The sequence below is a fragment of the Citrus clementina genome, unplaced genomic scaffold (assembly GCF_000493195.1).
Source record: "Citrus clementina cultivar Clemenules unplaced genomic scaffold, Citrus_clementina_v1.0 scaffold_2, whole genome shotgun sequence".
NCBI lineage: Eukaryota > Viridiplantae > Streptophyta > Magnoliopsida > Sapindales > Rutaceae > Citrus > Citrus x clementina.
Window position 1 is genome coordinate 13791324 of NW_006262688.1, and position 8481 is coordinate 13799804.

The 8481-nt window shown below is 35.0% G+C and overlaps 1 pseudogene; it reads right to left on the reverse strand.

Annotated features, from left to right (window-relative positions):
• Nucleotides 1-699: 699 nt before the first annotated feature.
• LOC18052620 lies at nt 700-3568 on the reverse strand (annotated as a pseudogene).
• Nucleotides 3569-8481: the final 4913 nt, after the last annotated feature.

Here is an 8481-nt window from a genome sequence, read left to right on the forward strand (position 1 = left end):
CGACATGTGCCGATGTAAAATTCTTAGAATTGGTAATTAATTCTAAGTGGTATATTCTTTTATGGTGGGGTATGATAATTCTCTATGGTGAGGAAAATAATAAACTTGGTGTGAAGATTGATTGGTTCTCAATCAAATCTCCAAGTGGGAGAATGTCAAAGTTTTTGGCTGCAACTTCTAGAAGCTACATCTAGAAGCGTTGATGCAGCAAATGTTGAAGGGACCGCCAAGGAAGAATGAAGAAGATGTTGCAGAAGTTGATCTTGACAAATGATGGTTGAAACGCCAAAATGGAAGAAAGAAAAATGTTGGAACACGGCTTTGAAGAAGCCACGAGAAGAATAAAGAAAATATTAAAATAATAGCCAATTTTGGCTATATAAAGAAAGCTCCCCATTTTTGGTTTTTTGCATCTAATCCTCGGCTTCTTTTCTTCATTCAGAGAGTATTTCTTTGGGGTGTATTTGGGGCTTAGGTGAGAGGAATTTATTTCTGAGAGTGTGGTTGTAATAATTTTCCACATAGTGAATATTTTTTTCTCTGGTTGTCTTTTTGACAATGGCCGTGGTTTTTCTCCGGATTTGGAGTTTTCCACGTAAATCTTGTGTTGTGTGATTGGTGTATTCTCCATTAAATTTTTTCTGTTAATTTGTTGCTTGACAAATTGCTTAGAGTGATCTTGGGAGGAAGCTCAATTTCCTAACACGAAGAACCAAAAAATCCCCAAAACCCCGCAATGAAACCAAGTGCGACGCTAACAAAAAGCCATAACTTGTCATGCTCATCCTCATCTTCATCATCTCCTCGGGGAACCGGCGACCTTCCGCCATTTTCAGGGCACTTTTTTGGTAATGGATCTCCGCAAAGTGCTAGATTACCCTCATAAATCGATGGATCATTGAGGGTTTGAAACTGGTTCGTATTTGGTATTTCGCCGGACAAGTTGTTGTACGACAGGTTCAAGTGATTCATGAATATAAGTGAAGCCATGCTTGGAGGAATAGAGCCAGAAAGCTTGTTTTTTGATAGGTCTAGAGTTTCTAACCATTCAAAGTTTCCAATCTCTTCAGGTATCTTTCCCACCAAATGATTGTGCGACAAGTTCAAGGTTCCCAAGTGAACAAGGCTTGTAAGCTCTGCTGGTATTTCTGCTGATAGATTGGTGCTCGACAAATCCAGAAGATTAACAAGGTATAGAGTAGTGAAATATTTGCGCTCACTTCCCTTAGTCACCACTCGCAACCGTCCCTCGTGTTGAACAGATTTTGGAGGTTCAACTTTCATGTCACTCAAATTCCCTACACGAGGAGGAATGAATCCTGACAGGTCATTGTGTGACAGGTCCAGTATGTGAAGTCTAGAAGGCTTACACAATTCAGAAGGAACGGTTCCATTGAAGAGGTTGGATCACAGACGTAAAATTGACAATCCAGGCATGCTTGCTCCTATCCAAGCCGGAATGTTGCCAGAGAGATTATTGTCACCAAGATCAAGACTCTCCATGAAAGTGCAATTTTTCAGTGAAAGAGGGAGTTCGCCAGAAAGATAATTGTTACGGAGCACTAAGAATCTGAGTGTACGAAGAGAACCAATTGACTCTGGTATGCTACCGGAAAGGCTGTTATTTGACATATCCAAAATATAAAGGAAAGAACTGTTGCTAAAAAGCAGAGGAATTTCACCAGACAAGTTATTGTTGGAAATGACCAATGTTATTAATTGCTTTAGATTGCCTATGGACTTGGGAATGCTGCTATTTAGAAGTTGAAGGAGATATCTAAATCCGTCAGCAAAGGAAGGTTTTGGCCAATGTCATCAGGAATTGGGCCGGAAAAGGAATTATCCCTTAAATACAACTTTGTCACATTAAATGACCACAGCGGGAGACGACCCTCAAAGTTGTTAGAACTCAAATCAACTGTGGCTGGAAAGTTAAATCCTAAGGAATTTGGAACCCTTCCTCTTAATTCATTATAAGCAACATCTAGTTCATCAAGGGTCAAACTCAACTGCCAAAACCAGTCAGGTATGGTGTCTGAAATCCTAGCTTTGTTAAGAACCAAAGTTCTTAGTTCAGTTTGATTTCTAAGCCAGGTTGGAAATTTTGGACCAAGTTGGCATGATCTAAGTTTGATGAAACCTAGTTTAAATGGAGGGAACCAATCAGAACTGATGTTGAAAAGCAAGGTAACATTTATCGAATCTTTAGTTAATGACTGGGGTGACTCTATAGTTAAAGACAGTTCTTCTAGGCTTGAGAGGTTCCTAAAACGAGATTCAGTTATGACACCTTCCCATTTGTTCTCGGAGAGATCCAACACTTCAAGTGCTGATAGCTGTCCGAAATTTTCTGGCCATTCATTTGATTAGATGCTAGGTACAATTCCTTCAAAAGGGTCAAGTTTCCAATTGATGGTGGAATTGAACCCAGAAATGAGTTTTGCCAAAGCACAAGGTGTCTTAAATTCTTAAGAGAACCTAAAGAAATGGGAAGAATACCGGTGAATTGATTGAATCGCAACTCTAGTTTCTCTAGTAAGATGCTATTTGTACATTCAGATAAACCATCAAGGAAATCACTCACCTCACTACTGATGTTGTTTCTAGAAAGAATCATTGTCCGCAAATTGCACAACTTCCCCAAATTTCTGGATAACTGGCCTCCAAGGAATGAATTTCCAGACAAATCAAGCTCTTGAAGAGAATTCAAGCTAGCAAATCCATCTGGGATATCACCTTGAAGGTCGTTGGAGCCGAGATCAAGACATAAAAGGCTGGTGATGTTGAACAACCAGTGAGGTGTTGTGGAGTTGAAATCATTGTTGGAGAGATCAAGCACTTGAAGAGATGCGAAATTAAGAGATGGAAAACTGAGAGGAAGACTGGGAAGATTACAATTGGGCAAGTGCAACTCAACAAAAGAATGCAGCTTATTAAAAACTTCAAGCCAATATGCTCCAGCTTTGCTAAGATCTGCGCCTCCCAAGTTAAAGTATACTAAGGAAGAAAGACCTGAAAGCCATTCAAGGTCTATTTGATTTGATTGATCAAGAAAATTATTGAGATCAAGGTAAAGCAAGTTTGAGAGGTTTCCAAGACTCTGAGGAATTGTTCCACTAAAAAATGAGCCAGATAAATTGAGATATCTCAGCTCCTTTAGTGATCCAATGAATTCAGGAACTTGGAAACCTGTGAAATTACTCATGCTCAAGTCCAAGTATTCCAAGTCTTTCAACTGAAGCAGAGAAGGACTAATCTCACCACCCAATTCGTGACCTGCGTCATCCTCAAAAGAGCCAAAACTGTCTCGAAATGGATTGTTAAGATTGAGCTTGATGACACTCGCAGTTCTGTTATTGCAGCTTACTCCGCTCCAGCTACAGCAATCTTCACCCACCCAAGATGAGAGCTGACCTGAAGGGTCTCTAAGGCTTTGTTTGAACTGGAGAAGTGCTTTCCTCTCAGCCTCTTGGCAGCCTGAACCAAGTTGAATGGTTTCTGGGTGCAAAATTCCTGATAATAGCAAAAGAAGGAGAAGCGCCGAGGTTGCACTTTTGTTACCACCCATGTCAGCAGAATGCAACAGAATGCTACGTTATTTCACGACCCAAGAAATTGCAGTACATATAAAATTCTAAGGCTCAAGTCGGCCGGCAGTCTCGTAGTTGACCTCACAATTCCATGACTTTAATAAGCAATGCTTGTTAAGGTTGACTTTCGGCACTACAAGTTTTCTCTGTGGCAATGTATTGAGACATACGTGGAGTAACTTAGAAATGCACTAATTTGTGAGCAAATGGTGATTTTCATGAAACTTGACTTCAACGAATGCCGCTTTGACCGGTTCATGGAATCGTAATTTATACTACGGTACTTGTAGTCTGCAAAAATCATCATTTAAGTCCTCTTAATTTTGGTTTCTTATCTCTTTTTTTATAGATAAGTCATCAATCATTAACCATGACATAATTTAATGAACTATAAATGTCAATTTTACCCCTGATCCAAATATCATTTAAACTAGAAAAAAGTGAAACCAAACAAAAAACATAAATATATAAAGTCTATTGAATAACAACATTGTGGATTAATCTGCTGAATTCAAAACTTGAAGGGATAAGACGGCAGCGTTTCAGATTGAATATAAATGCTTCAAGAAGTCACGAGCCAGACATGTGCAATACTTAAAGTTCAAAACGGCATCAATTGAGATCGTTTTGAGCTAGTTTAAGTGAAGCACGTGAGAATGCATGTGAGAAGGGAATCAAATTGTTACGAGGTCGTTATACACGTGGCGTTAATCTGTGCAAACTGGAGTTTATATCAGCTGGTAAAAAGCTGATGGTTTGGTGAGTGTGAAATTGAGACCTTTCTGGAGAGATCTGTGAGAGAGAAAAGTGTAATCTTTGTTCTTGTAATCATATCTGAAAAAAGCTCTGTAATCTTGACTTGAATCAGCAATAATACTCCTTTTGGTGGCTTCTCCCCGTTGATGTAGGTTGTGCTCACAACACAACTGAACCACGTAAACTGAGTCTCGACTTTTCTCTGTGTGTGTTGATTGCTGTGTTTGATCATTTTCTTATTTCTTTGATTCCATTAATTTTGGTCAGAGTTCCTTGCTCAGAATTAACAAGTATGAAAGTCGATTTGGTTGATATATGCAATTTGCTAATTCTTGATCTCAATCTTTGGGAGTGCTTTGATAGCTCTGTATCTTGAGCTATTAGAGTGCTAACAAACATACTTCAATAAAGACAGACCCACTTACTCCCCGGAAAATGTATATTTTCCTACAAAGACCTACACCCAATCTAATCGACATTCAAAAGATTATGCTTCAAGTCAGTTTTACAATGAAAAATACCAAAATTGAGGATGAGAAACAAAACACCAGAGCATCACTATTTTAGTAATTTACATGATTGAAATTTGTTCTTGAATCCTCTTTAGAGCTTTTGAAGAGGATGTATATATAAATGCATTTATATGTAATAGTGTGTGATTTCATTCTTATAAAAACAGCCATCAACCATATAATCATACTTCGTTCAAGAGTCAAAAGAAGCTCGTATCAATAAAGACTAAAGAATCATATTTCTTTATACACATTCCCTTCACAAACCTAAACGTTGCAAGCATCACAACCCTTTCTTAGATGGAGGCTTCTTATTTCATAATTAAGTAATGCATCTGGAATTATTCGTGCCTTAAATGCTTTTGAAAATTTTAAAATCTTAGAAGAATTAACAGTTAAAGTGTTAAAGGCTAATGTTATCTGAGTGACACATGTTTCAACATATATCAATAAGGTAATACAATTTTTAAAAATAGGAAGGCATGTGATAAATTGTTAACTTTTCTATTAACTTTAACAAAATTAGTTGTCTTTTGGTGAAACGACATTTCTACCCCTATGACTTTGTTAAATGATAGGGCTAATGTCACGTGGGTGACAAATGTTTCAACATTTATCAAGCAAGTGACAATTATTTCGAAAATACTCTTATATATGACAAACCGTTAGCTTCTACCATTAACTCTAACGAAAGCGGACAGTTAATTGAAAATGACATTTCTCCTCTAACCACTGATTTTTTTAATAAAAATCTAAATTGCGTCTAAATCAGGGTTTTTTTGGGGTTAAACCAAACTAATTTTTAACGAAAAAAAACCCTCATTGAATCAAACTAATTTTTGAACATAAAGAAGAAGCAACTCTCTCATGCATCGTGAAGCATGATATAAATCCATTTTTTTTTATCTCATTACCACTAATTTTGTAAATATTAGACTCAAATCTTCAAGAATCCAATATGATGGCTTACTAAACATTTGTTCTTTCAAAATATTGTTCATAACAACCAAACAGTTTGCCCAGTCTAGTAGCAACAAAGATATCCAATACATTCTTCAACAAAGCTCTATCAATATTTTCCCTCATGTTCTCTATTAATTACAACATTTTTGTGTTGTTACAGTTAACAACAGAAGTTAACAATTTATCTCCAGTAGGAGCATTTTTAAAACAATTGTTACCTATGAGATAAAGGTTGATACATGTGTCGCCCAAGTGACATTAACCCTTTTTTTTATTATATAAATCAATTGTTCCTATTTTTCCCTTGCATCATTACGATTAAAGGCAAGAGTTAATAATTTTCACACGTCTACTTATTTTTAACTATACTTATTGAAACATGTGTCACCCAGATGACATTAACCTTATCAGTAAAACACAAAATCAATGAGGACTCAAATGATGATTTTTATAAAATACTGGTCTACATGATTATTTTAATAAACAACAAGGCCAGCAGTGTAAATTATCCTTCTTAGAATACTATATTAATGCAAACCAAGTATAATCTCCTTTATTCGAAGAACATTGATGTAAGGATTGTAAATTATTTAATAATTAATTTTTAAGATTACACGGGATTTGCGGTCCTATCTCTCACTTGATTATTCCTTGTCATCGTTGTCTTCCAACTTGCTTTGATTTTTTATTATCTCTGGATGTATGTGATTTGTGAACCTACATGTCATTAGAACATGAGTGTTTTTAGACCCTAGCTCAAGTGGGCCATTTTTAATCCACGCCTATAAAAAATCGTCAAAATCACTAATTTTGGGGTCAAGAATTTGTTAATTGGCCATGGATTGGAATCCCACTGATAACCATTAATTTTGGTGTCAAGAATTTGTTAATCGGCCATGGATCGGAATCCACTGATAACCATTAATCAAAACTTTATTATCATAATGAGATTAAAGACTAATCATGAACGTTATAGTATAGGACTAAATCCCAAATTAAGAAAATAGTTGGTTCAGTTATTAACAAATTCATCATAGTCCATAACCATGAGTAGTGGTGTTCAAAATGCAATACAATCCTACTAAACTAATTGATCCAATCTAATTAAATTTTGGTCGGACTAACCTTTTGATTGAATTGGATTAAATTGTAAAATGAAAAATTCAATGTAAATGCATTGGTCTATGGATCTATATATTCAAATTTAATATAAATCAACCCAACCAATTAATCTTTCTTTTATTTATTTATTTTTTAAAAAAAAAGCATATCACTTTTAGATTTAACTTACTAAAAAAATCTAACTTTCCTAAAAAATAAAAAATAAAACCATTTTGCATAACTGTAAATATACAATAATAATAAAAAATACAAATTGCAACCCGCAACCAATATTTGCTTTGGATATTCAAATTTCAATTACTTTTTATAACCATATTCAAATTTCAATCTGCTGTGTTGAAGCTTTTAAGTTTCGTGTCACTAATTTTGCATGAGAAATTAAGTTTTGTGTCACTAATTTTGCATGAGAAGTTTTATTTGCTAATTTCGGGTCAATCATGTTTGATAACCCAGCCTGATTGGACCCTCTTTTAATATTTGTTGTAAAAACTACTAACAATCCAATTATTAATTAATCCACTACATTTACATCCACCCGCAGCCTACTACAGATTTTAACTTTTTGAAGAAAACCCACTCCTTGCGATTTTGACAATTACCAAACCCGCAATGGTATCCAATGTATTTTATGTGAATTTCCACGTTTAAAAATATAAATGTTTAATATGTAAATTTATAATAATAACTTAAAACTTCACGTAACACAATTAATTCTAAATTTAACCAATGTAAATAAAAAATTAAAATTTCAACATCAATCTAATACAAATTCAAAAATTTAAGTATAAAATTCATAGATCCATAAAAGAAACCACAAACTAGTATAAAAAAATAACAATTATCATTTTATATTATCATTCAACATAAACTTCAAGAGAAAATCTTCATTTCTTTCACCACCATTAGCACCCATCCAACACAATTCCTACAATAATGATTATGATTAATATTTTCTAAAGAATAATATTTTTTGGTTACTAACCCATCACCTTTCCCTTTAGTTTGGTTTCCTTAAGTTTAAGTTATGACTTTGGTTAAGGCTTAGGCTATTAGGCACATTGCAACTTGTGCACACGTTTACACTTTATATTATTACTGTATATATTTTAAGATTCAAATATTTTTCAATTAAAATAAATTAAAAATAATTAAAAAAGTTGTAGGTAAGTGGATACTCATATATTTGACTAATACTAAATCCCCCACAACCTAATGCGAGCTTCAATTTATAATATCAAACCCGCCCACAACCCACAAAATTATCCGCAACGGACAAATTTTGGTGGGTGGATTTGGACAGATTTGTGGGTACCATTGCCATTCCTATATGATTCTAGAAGGCCTGTAAACACATTACAAAATGGATATGTTGCGGGATTAGATGTTTGACATACTATCATTCATCAACAAATAGCGTGACTTTCCCAACTTTCCCAACTGCATTACATTGAAATTCCTGGTTGCAAGATGTAGATAACTCTTCAAAATCCCTCAATAACACCAACCCCCGCTAATCAAAAAACTTTTCACTGCCGATG